We start from the raw sequence: 11,311 nt of genomic DNA, 5'->3' as shown, positions 1-11,311 counted from the left end.
CTTTATGGTGAGTGCAGAGGAACTCTGAAAACCATCATCCAAACAAGAATTACTGACCCAAACGGGAGAAAAATAATTATCTCTTTCTCTGAAGCCAGTCTCAGATGAAGGTAGATTATTGAAAATTATATCTTGAAATTACATGGACTTTGCAGTTTATAGAGTACTTGCACATATTTCACCTGGGAAGTGCATGTCCATGTGTACTTGAGGACATTTTAGCTCTCCTGAGCCTCTTCAGCCCCAGATTTCTTATCCATTGGCTATGTCACAATGCATGAAATTTCCATCTAATTCACTATGGCAAAGTGCAGAAAGTGCTGCATTTGGAATCAGCAGTCATGTGTATATGCCTCATCTTTGTCATTTACCTGTTTTATCAGGTTGGTGCAAAAGTAATTGTAGTTTTGCCATTAAAACTAATAGCAAAAGCCGCAAAACCTTTGCACCAACCTAATAGTTTACCATGAGGCAAATCATTTATTTCTGAAGTCTTTGCTCATTCCTAAAATAAAATTACTTGAACTTGATGCTCACAAGAACCCCTTTTGTCTCAACCATTTTGTGATCAAGTATTCTCTCCTTTTTATTCACACCTAAGTAATGAGTATATGTTATATACTAGCTATCTATTTGTAACCAGGAGGAAAGGCAGCCACAGCAGAAGTATTTTAGAATGCAGATTCAAAAGCAGAGGCAGATTCTAAGAATGCCTCTTCAAGCCAAGGGAAGGACATTAAGGATTTAGAGTTGAGAATGGAGTCAAGGCAGAACTCATAAGTATCTGAGGCTTGAAGGACCAGTGATGTGACTAAGAGCAGAAACACGCCTTGTATTATTGTGTATATAAAAGTGCCGCACAATAAGTCACATTAGGAATGTCTAGGGAAGCCTTACAGGAAGTGTCCCAGGAGGTATGCCCTGTACACTCTTAATAGTAGCCACATCGTCCTAAAGAAGGACTCAGATAAGGGGCTGGAAGCATCACTGTAGACCATATTTGCCTACTTTTCAAACTTTATTGATCTTGGAAGACTGCCTGGTGGCTGAAAATAAGGATATTCATGGAAATGAAGAAAGATGATTTATATATTCTTATTTTTTAAATTGCTGTATCACTTTTTAGTCTCAAGCCTGTTAAAGATCCATAGGCAGTCAGATAAAATGACATGCTTGGCAGAAAATTGGAAGAACCAAGTAGGAAGAAAAGGAATCTGTGTTTACATTGAGAATACTCATTTGAATAATAAAGAGTCACTAAAATGAGAGAATTTTAGTATTGTTTTTACTATTTCTTTTTTTAAAATGCCTTTTGAGATTTTTTTCAAGGTTAGCCTTCGATCTGTAGATTTTTTTGGGTAACACAGACATTTTAACACTATTATGTCTTCTGATCCATTAACATGTGATGTCTTTCCATTTATTTGTATCTCCTTCAATTTTTTCATCAGTGTTTCATAGTTTCTAGTGTAGAAATATTTTGCCTCCTTGGTCAAGTTTATTTCTAAATATTTTATTCATTTTGATACTATTGTGAAGAAAACCATTTTCTTAATTTTTTTTGGATGGTTTGTTGTTAGTGTATAGGAATATAATCTACTTTTGTATGTTGATTTTGTATCCTGCAACTTTACTGAATTCATTTATTAGTTCTAAAAGGGTTTTTATGTAAAGAACATTACTTGCAAGAAAAAGCTTTTGTGGATTCAAGGACTCGTGACACATAGTGGTTAAAAACCTTAATTGAGGTGTCATGGCTTAAGCATAAAACTAGTCCTAGAAACAGTAGTCAGCAGTTAATAGAATTTAAGGTATTGATCATCTACCAAAAAAAAAAAAAAACCAAAAAACAAAAAACAGCATTCTTTCTGTTATCCAGCATGGACTTCCCTACAGTTATCTTATTCCAGAGAACATCAGAAACATCAAGAGTTGAGCATCTGAGTTCAAAGAAAAGTAGATTCAAAGAAATAAAAATATTTCCTAATTTCAATGACCACAGAATATAAATGAACATGAGAACAGATAGAAAATGGCCCTGATGTGTTAGATATACAGTCATTATATATCTTTGACATCATAATGTTTTAAATGACATAATGTATAGAAGGGAAAAATAGATTTCATGATGTTATTACTTTACTGAAGAGGCAATTTTAATCTAAAGGGATCTGATCCATTGTGATGATTAATCATTTACTTTTTCCAGAAAAAATATTAGACTTTAAAAAGACCTTAAAGGTCCCCTACCTGCCCCAACACACCCAGGCACTCATTTTGCATTAGATTAGATGAATCTGAGCATTCAGAGAGAACGGATGCCAGATGAGATTGGAAGAGATGCCCTGGGACTAGACCTTTTTACTTGGAATCCAGACATCCTTTATTTTGCTTTTTAAAAAGCGGCTCAAAACCAGTTTTATTAGTTTCCAATGCCATTTCTCCTCCATGTTTTCTTTTTTTTCTTCCTTTTTTTCTCTTCTAATTCTTCTTCTGATTATGGTCATTGTTTATAATTTTAAAATTCCTTGTTAATGGAATTTCAATCCCAACAATTCACATTATTTACTAAATATAATAGTTTACTGAATGTAATAGTTTCTTTTTGATCTCTTTCCATTTCCAGTGATTCTAACATATAAATCAATGGCAGACTTTTACATTTTTGCGAGAAATCATCAGGATTAAGAGAAAGATAATATGGTACCTGCTGTGAGGATTTAGAACATTTCAGTTAATAAGTCAATGAAGTTATCAAAAATAGATCTGAAGAGATTACAGTAACAGCAGCTCTTGGAAAAGTGTGAAATTAATCATCTGGGAAATAAGATAAAGCAAGAAATATCTAGGGAGAGAGTCTGCAGTAGGGCTTTAGAGATTGATTCTTGGATATTGCAGCCCTTGTGTGCTACTAGAAGGAATTCCTGGAAATAGTATTAACCCAAATCCCAGCAGTGCATAAAGAGCTCTGGGTGTAGGCTCTGGACACAGAACAACAGTTTGTGTGGGTAACAGCATAGTATATTATAAGAAGACAAATGTCATATACAAATTTTAGTTGTCTTAATTATAGTCTGCAGCTGTTATGCAAGGCTAAAAATAAGGTAACTGTCACTGTCAAAATGCATTTTTTTCAAAGGGGAATGTCTTTACAAATGGCACTGTAGTGAATATAACTACTAAATTTAAAAGCTTCCAATTTGAGGTGGATGACTAGGTTCTCTCATGCAGTCAGTGAAACTTGTTAAGATCTTCATTTCTTTCAAGACCAGGAAATATGCTTTCAACATGAATCAAGTCCTCTGTTTGAGTGCTCATAGACTTCTATTTAGGTGTAGCTTCTCACATAATTGATAGCATATTTGCTATGCATTTTCTGACTTCTATTAAAGGTCTCCCTCTGCTGGGGGGTACTTCAAGCATATAACCTTTTTTTCAATTTTTTTCTTTCAAAATGATAGTGCTATTTGGAAACAAGAGGTTAATAAAGAAATAGAGAAAAGTAAGGATTTCTGTCTTAACGTTTTTTAATTGTCAGGTACTTAAGTATAGACTTAGATAATTGTCACAGCAAGATAGAATAATATCCATGAGAAAAATGTCACAGATAATTTCTATTATATAAGACTTCATTATACTCTTTTAGTGAAAACTGCAGTATCAATTGGTACATTCAAAAATTCACATGATTATAATTTCTTTTTCAGTATTTAGATTACCATATGCCACTTCTTCTCCCTAAAGTGTAGAAATAGATCTATGCTTTAAAATGTTTTCACCATCAAAAGAATTACTAGATAGTAAAAAATTTCCACTAACCAGGGAGTTTTCTTCTTTCTTTCTTTCATTTTAATGATTGTTAGGAGCTGATTTGATTATTTTATGCTGAAATTTTTGTATCTCTTGGTCAGGTTTTTGTTGGACCACAGTCAATGCTGAACTATTAACATGTACTTGGTACTTATTACATCATATTATAACAGCCAGAAATCAAAATAATTGGGGTATATCGGAGTAACATCTGAAGAAATAATTTTATCTTGTATTCTTTACAAATATAACCAATTCAGAGCTGAAAACAGTAGAACATTTTTAAAATATAAGATTGTACCTTATTTTATGATACATTTAATTGTGAAGAAAAGGAGTTTGCCTTTTAAACATTTTCAAATCCTATATTCATAAAATTTGCACATTTTTTGAGACAAACCAATAAAATACAGATAAGCTAGAAAAAATGAAAGTATTTCACCATATCCTATAATCCTAGCCTATTGGTTTAACACCACAGTCAGATCTGTCTGCCTGAGAAATATCTTCCTTTATATATTGCTAGTTTCATGGTTAAAATACTGTCATGAAAGAACAAACCAATTTTTAGATAATAAAGATAAATATCTCTATAGAATACATCATGATAAAGAAAGACCCATATTTCTTTTGGCTGGCATTGAAAGAGAGAACTATTTTTAATCACAGATTTACTTGGGAATCCATTAACAACCTAAAACCAATGGACACTTTGGCGTAATCCTAAATACTGTTCATTTAAAAATGCAAATGAGAATTGGTCCATGGAAAATGATTTAAGGGGTCAAACCTTAAAAACAGAAATACCAGAATGGGATTAGAAATGAAGATGCATTGTCTTCAGATTTACTAGAAATATATAGCCTTTCCAAAATCCTAAATGAACTAACACAGAAGCAGAAAACCAAATATCAGAAGTTCTTACTTAAAAGTGGTGGTGCAGTTTCTTCATTGTGTCGATGCTTTTAACCATTTGGTACATTTTTGGACTGCTTGGAACTCGTTGTTCCTTTCTATGTTTAGTGCTTCTTTCAGGAGCTCTTGTAAGACAGGGCTGGTGGTGATGAAATCTCTGAGCAATTGCTTGTCCGTAAAGGAGTTTCTTTCTCCTTCACTTATGAAGCTTAGTTTGGCTGGATATGAAATTCTAGGTTGAAAGTTCTTTTCTTTAAGGATGTTGAATATTGGCCCCCACCCTCTTCTGGCTTACAGGGTTTCTGCTTAGAGATCCACTGTGAATCTGATGGGCTTCCCTTTGTGGGTAACCTGACCTTTCTCTCTGGCTGCCCTTAGTATTTTTTCCTTCATTTCAACCCTGGTGAATCTGATGATTATGTGCCTTGGGGTTGCTCTTCTTGAGGAATATCTTTGTGGTGTTCTCTGTATTTCCTGGCCTTGAAATTTGGCCTGCCTTGCTAGGTTGGGGAAATTCTCTTGGATAATATCCTGAAGAGTGTTTTCCAGCTTGGATTCATTCTCTCTGTCACATTCAGGTACGCCTATCAAATGCAGAGTGGGTCTTTTCCCATAAGCCCATATTTCTTGGAGGCTTTGTTCATTTCTTTTCACTCTTTTTCCTCTAATCATGCCTTCTCATTTTGTTTCATTGAGTTGATCTTCAGTTTCTGATATCCTTTCTTCTGCTTGGTCGATTTGGCTATTGAAACTTGTGTATGCTTTGCAAAGTTCTCCTATTGTGTTTTTCAGCTCCATCAATTCATTTATATTCTCTAAGCTCTTTATTCTTGTTAGAATTTCATCAATCCTTTTTCAAGGTTCTTAAAACATGTCCTTTTAGCTCAGAGAAGTTTGTTATTGCCCACTTTCTGAAGCCTGTTTCTGTCAATTCATCAGACTCATTTTTTATTCCACCTTGTTCCCTTGCTGGTGAGAAGTTGTGATCCCTTGGAAGAGGAGAGGTGCTCTGGTTTTGGGTGTTTGCATCCTTTTTGCACTGGTTTCTTCCCATCTTTGTGGATTTTTCTACCTGTGGTCTTTGTAGTTGGTGACTTTTGGATGGGATCTCTGAGTGGACATCCTTTTTGTTGATGATGAAGTTATTTCCTTCTGTTTTGTAGTTTTCTTTCTAACAGTCAGGCCCCTCTGCTATAGGACTGCTGGAGGTCCACTCCAGACCCTGCTTGCCTGGGGATCACCTGCAGCGGCTGCAGAACAGTAAGGATTTCTTCCAGTTTCTTCTTCTGTTATCTTTGTCCCAGAAGGAGACCTGCCAGATATCAGGCTGAACTCTCCTTTATGAGGTGTCTTTTTGGATATACGAGGGTTGGGGAGCTACTTGAGGAGATAATCTGTCCCTTATAGAAGCTCAAGTGCTGAGCTGTAAGCTCTGTTGTTCCATTCAGAGCTGCTGGGAAGGTACACTTAAGTCTACTGCAACAGAACTCACAACTGCCTTTTTTTCCCAGGTGCTCTGTCCTAGGAAGGTGGGGCTTTATTTATAAGTTCCTGACATGCTGTTGCCTTTTTCCAGAGATGCCCTGCAAGGCAAGGAGGCTGGTCACAGTCTGCCAGCAGAGGCATTGCTGAGCTGCCATGGGCACTGCCCAGCTGCCGTGTGAACTTCCTTGCAGTTTTGTTTATAGAGGTATAGTTAGAAATGCCTCAGTAAAGGCGATCTGCCTCGGTAATGGTGGACTGCCTCAGTAATGGCAGAAGCCCTTCCCCGCCCAGAGCTGAACTGTCCCAAGTCCACCTGTGCTTGCTGTGAAACTCTCAATCCAGAGCATTTCAAATTGCTGGTCTTTGTAGGGGTGGGACCTGCTGAACCAGATCAGCTGGCTGCCTGTTTCAGCCCCCCTTTTTTCAGTTGAATGGGTGGCTCTGTCTCCCAGGCATTCCAGGTACAAGTTGAAATGGCCGCCCAGATTTGCGTGAGTTTTTGTGTGGAGACCCACTGTGCCAGCTGAAATAGCTGTGCTAGAGACTCATGGTGGTTTTCCACCTGGGAATCTCCTGGTCTGTCGGCAGTAAAAATTTATTTGGAAATATAATTATCACTCACCCTCTGTGTTTTCACTAGAAACTGCCCTCCAGAGCTGTTCCTATTTGGCCATCTTGGATATGAACAGACTCATTTCAAAAGAGGACATATATGAGGCCAACAAACATGTTAAAAAATGCTCATTATCACTGATTATTAGAGAAATGCAAATCAAAACTACATTGAGATACTATCTCCCATCAGTTAGAATAAAGATGATTAAAAAAAAATCTGGAGACAACAGATGCTAGAGAGAATGTGGAGAAATAGGAACACTTTTACACTGTTGGTGGGAGTGTGAATTAGTTCAACCATTGTGGAAGACAGTATGGGGTGATTCCTCAGGGCCTTAGAAATAGAAATTCCATTTGACCCAGCAATCCCATTACTGAGTATATATCCAAAGGATTATAAATTGTTCTATTATAAAGATACTTGCACATGTATGTTCATTGTGGCAGTGTTTACAATAGCAAACACCTGGAACCAATCCAAATGCCCATCAATGATAGACTGGACAGGGAAAATGTGGCACATATACACCATGGAATACTATACAGCCATAAAAAATGATGAGTTTGTGTCCTTTGTAGGGACATGGATGGACCTGTAAACCATCTTTCTCAGCAAACTGACATAAGAACAGAAAATCAAACACCACATGTTCTCACTCATAGGCAGATGTCAAACAATGAGAACACATGGAAATAGGGAGGGGAGCATTACACACTGGGGTCTGTTGTGGGGGGAAGTAGGTGAGGGACTTTGGAGGGTAGGGAGTGGGGAGGGATAACATGGGGAGAAATGCCAGATATAGGTGATGGGGATGGAGGCAGCAAACCACATTGCCATGTATGTACATACCTATGCAACAATCCTGCATGTTCTTCACATGTACCCCAGAACCTAAAGTGCAGTAAAATGTATTTAAATAAATAAAAGTGGTAGTTAAACAAAGGAAATACATAGACATAAAAACGGAGAAAGTAGACTCTGGGAACTTCAAAAGGGGGAAGAGTGGAAGGGGAATGGGTGTTGAAAGGTTACCTGTTGTGTAGAATGTCCAATATTTGGGTGATGGGTACATTAGAAGCCCGACCACCACCATTGTACATGTAGTACTCATGTAACAAAGAAGGACATATACCCCCTGAATCTACAATTTTAAAGAAGATGTTTATGGCCTTTAAAGGGCAGTTTTAGTCACTCCAGGAAGGTGAAACAATTAAGTGTCCAGGATCAGAAACTTTTAGATTTGTTGAGCCTCGCAAGATTCAGTCCATTGTGTAATAAAGCTTCCCAAATTTGTTTCTGTAAACTTGTTCTCTGTCTGAGGTATACCCTACTCAGTCATTGGCAAAGTCTCCTGCTGAGGACTTGCATGAGTAATTGTGTCTCAGGCGCCAGCTGAAAAATCATGTGTGTTGTACTGATCTTCCTGGCAAGAGACTCAAGCCTCCATGGACATAGGGAACCTGGGAGCCTGTCTCTCTGCTTCATGTTAAAAGCAGCATTCCTCTTTCCTCCTGTCATCAACCAAGTTCAAACCCAATCACATAAGCTCAACTCTGTAAACTGTATAGGTTATACAATTCAAAACCACACTGGGCCCTAAATAGAGGATTTCCAATCCACCTAAGGTTTTCAAATATTAAAGTTTTCTCTGTATTTATACAGAGTTGATGTTTAGAGTTGAATTTATTATAAATGAAAAACAGTTCTTAGAGGGAGCCAGAGATTCTGATGAGAAGTCTGACTTCTGAGTTCTATTTGTTTTTTTTTTCTTGAAAATCACTACTCTTTCTTTTTTGCTTTTTACTCACAGAATATACTATCATTCTGGTAATGATGAAAACCTAAACGACTGTTTATTGAATTCCTACTAAACTTATGCACTATGCTTTTCATTTTACATTTTATATTCAATATGTCAAATCCTTTTATAAATTTTATATGGCAAAAATTAATAATAAGAGAAAGAGAAATTCAGGATTAGAAAGAAAGATGCTGATGATAAAAACTAATGGTTTTGCACTACAGCTTTAGAGGAAGAGAGCTGAGTCAAAACTCACCAGAGCTGAAAGGGAAAAAAGGTGAGCTGTTCTCTAGTGGTGGGATGGGACCCCACTAAAAGAGCTTACTGAGTTTCACTCTTCTCTGGCTAAAATCATACAAATAGAAACACGGGCATGACTTTTCTTTATGGGATTCTCCCTAAAGTTGCCCTAAGACTTTTCCTTTCTAGAATATTTGCAGATTTAATAAAATGGTGGATATTATTATTATTTAATAAATGTGAAATAATATGATGGAGCAAAATTAGGAAATTGCCCAAGGCACAGCTTCTCATTATTGGGGCATATAAATCAGTATACATGTCCACTTTATTAATGAGCTTCCTTAAATCATTCCAAACACTACTATAGTCCTCCTTATGCTGAATGTTGATTAGATGTATGCAAATCTGTTGCCTTTCCTAAGTTTTGAACTATTTTACTAAGTTTGTTTATTTTTACATTTCTGCCACCCCCGTTGTACTAAGTACTGTTTACCTATCTTTTCAATCGATATTTACTGAGTTGTGTGGCACTGTGCCAGGTATGTTCTCTGTCTCATGGAATGTTGAATAGAGTTGGTACTACAGACACTAATAAATGCCAACAATAATTATAAAACCACATTTGTAATTAGGACAAAGCATGGCAACCAGTTCTTAACTATGAATACATTTACATACCTCTTCCCTCCTTATGGTGGAACTCTCAAAGAATTATTAGAAAGAAGAAGGTCTGAAGTGAGATCTCTGATGCAAGCTTAGCCTTGCTAACAGCCAGAGTGCTGAGTAGTGGATCAGGACCACCAGGCATCCTTGGATCCCTTTCAGCCTGGCAAGCTTCTGCATTTGGCCATTATCAGTCTGTTTAGCATGTCTCAGATGAGGAGAAATAAGTAAATAATACTATCAATGATACTTTTATTAGATTTTAAAAATAGTTCCTGGAAAAATAAATTCTGGAAAAAAAATCAATGGAAGTTTTTTATCTTTTTGCATTCTCTAATGTCCTTCATGGGCCTTACACATATTAAAGAAACATTCATGCTAGAATTGAAGATAATGGTTATCTATTCATTCTATTTGCTGAAATTGGTAAGAATTTAATTCTTTTTACATTTAAAATACATATAATTCTGTCTTATAAAAGCAGCACATTTTTATATTATAAAAATCCAACATCAGAAGTAAGAATTTTATTTCTTTCTTTAATATCTCCCATATCTACAATTATATTCCCTTCCCTAGGTATATCATCTCAGGTATATACTTCAAACTGTACTCTTCACAGTTAATGATAAACACATGTATGCACAAAATAAATAACATAGATTCTGTTTTTACATAAATGGAATTGTACTTTACACATGTCTTTCACAAAGATAATTTTGTCTTCCAGAGACATTTGGCAATACCTGGAGAGATTTTTGGTTTTCACAATTTGGAGTGGTAGGTGGTTTTGCTGGCATTTATTAGAGGCCACGGATGCTGTTTATCACCCTACAGAGTACAGGATGGGCCCCTACAGCAAATAATTACTCAGTCCCAAATATCAATAGAACTAATGTTGAGAAACAGCTCTATACAATGTTCTGTAACCTGCCTTTTTTTCTCTAAATGTCTATACAGATCTACTTCATCGATTAAGCAATGGCATAGTATTTGCTTTTACCATATGAATTTTCCATAATGTATTTTTATTTTAAATTATGATCTGTTTCAAACATAGTACATGTACTCATGTAATCATCATCCATATAACAGTTTAGATATTCTTAAATGAAAATATTATAGATGCAGCTGTCGAGTCCCCTGCTATCTAATCATCCTCTTGCTCTGACAAAAGTCAACCTCTATCCAGAAGCAGTTATGTTTCCTACACATCTACATATTGTGCTTTTGCTACATATGTATCAATTCAGAAATAATATAGTATTGATTTTTATACATTTAGAAGTCACATGAATGATAACAAACATTAGGCACCCTTTAGCAACTTGCTTTTTCTCCTAACATAACTTTGATATATATGCACATGGTTCATTCATTTTAGCTACAAGTTGTTACTCCATTTTATAAATGTACCACAATTTATCAGTTTCTCTCTTAAAGTAGGATGTTTTTCTTATGTTGTTTTTTATTTCTTTTATTTTTATTTATTTATTTTTTTGAGAGAGTTTCGCTCTTGTTACCCAGGCTGGAGTGCAATGGCGCGATATTGGCTCACCGCAACCTGCGCCTCCTGGGTTCAAGCAATTCTCCTGCCTCAGCCTCCCGAGTAGCTGGGACTACAGGTGCGTGCCACCATGCCCAGCTAATTTTTGTATTTTTAGTAGAGATGGGGTTTCACCTTGTTGACCAGGATGGTCTCGATCTCTCAACCTTGTGATGTTCAGTTTTTTACTGGTATATGCAATGCTGTGATGAGTATCCTTGTTTCTCCTTGC

The 11,311-nt window shown here is 36.3% G+C and overlaps 1 protein-coding gene across 5 annotated transcripts in view; it reads left to right on the top strand.

Moving 5' to 3' along the window:
• LOC144578460 (uncharacterized) overlaps positions 1-11,311 on the top strand; it is a 389,210-nt gene that overhangs the window by 362,902 nt on the left and 14,997 nt on the right. The gene's annotated exons all lie outside the window — the stretch shown is intronic.

The sequence above is a fragment of the Callithrix jacchus genome, chromosome 11 (assembly GCF_049354715.1).
Source record: "Callithrix jacchus isolate 240 chromosome 11, calJac240_pri, whole genome shotgun sequence".
Taxonomy (NCBI): Eukaryota; Metazoa; Chordata; class Mammalia; order Primates; family Cebidae; genus Callithrix; species Callithrix jacchus.
Note: the sequence above shows the minus strand (reverse complement) of the source record. Positions and strands in the feature narration are given on the sequence as shown.